The sequence below is a fragment of the Anopheles arabiensis genome, chromosome 2, assembly GCF_016920715.1.
Source record: "Anopheles arabiensis isolate DONGOLA chromosome 2, AaraD3, whole genome shotgun sequence".
NCBI classification, from domain to species: Eukaryota; Metazoa; Arthropoda; class Insecta; order Diptera; family Culicidae; genus Anopheles; species Anopheles arabiensis.
The window spans coordinates 74,846,193-74,846,913 of record NC_053517.1 but is presented as its reverse complement, the minus strand read 5'-3'; positions in this window follow the sequence as shown (position 1 = coordinate 74,846,913).

Sequence of the window (721 nt, the reverse complement as noted above, 5' to 3'; positions counted from 1 at the left end):
TGCAATCTTATCTAGAGATTACCTTTTTGTCTCAGTGTAGTGTTTGTGGTAAGATATATCAATCCACACGTCGAGGTTCACATGGGTTCTAGCTCATTTGCATAGTTTGCTTCGTAATGAGAACTGCTCCATCCTAGCATTCATCCGGTTGGTCTGAGCTTTCCCACCCATACCCTTCTGGCTTTGTAGGGTTTGTATGTATGTATGTGTTTGAAAATGTTTTGGCATCCCCAATTCCAAGATAGCTACATTTACATACGAACACCACTGAGAGGAAAGTGCGTTGAACTGGGCTAGAAGTAGTTTAGAGCTAGAAGCCACTTGTTGGTGACGGAGAAGTTGGTCCTGTTTTTGCCTATATGGTTCGACGATAAGGAAACTATTCAAACACAAGAAAGTTAGTTTCCGAAGGTTTGGGACCGCTTCATACTAGACTCGACCACTCGACCTTAAACGTTTGATCATCATAATCATCGCCCTCTTTCGGTGGCTGAGTGGTTGCAAGATTGTGTGCGCAAAAATAACATCAGCATAATCGGTTGATGCGCCAGTGCACCGACCACTGGTTTTGGTTTCACTGTTAATATGGGAGGTTGAAAACTTTTTGCCAGCATTATCCTTACAATGAAAGCCAAAAGATCCCCGAAACATTTTTACTGTCTGGCTGCGAGAACTTAATTAAAAGGACAGATTGTTTACTGGGCTATATATATGTTTAATG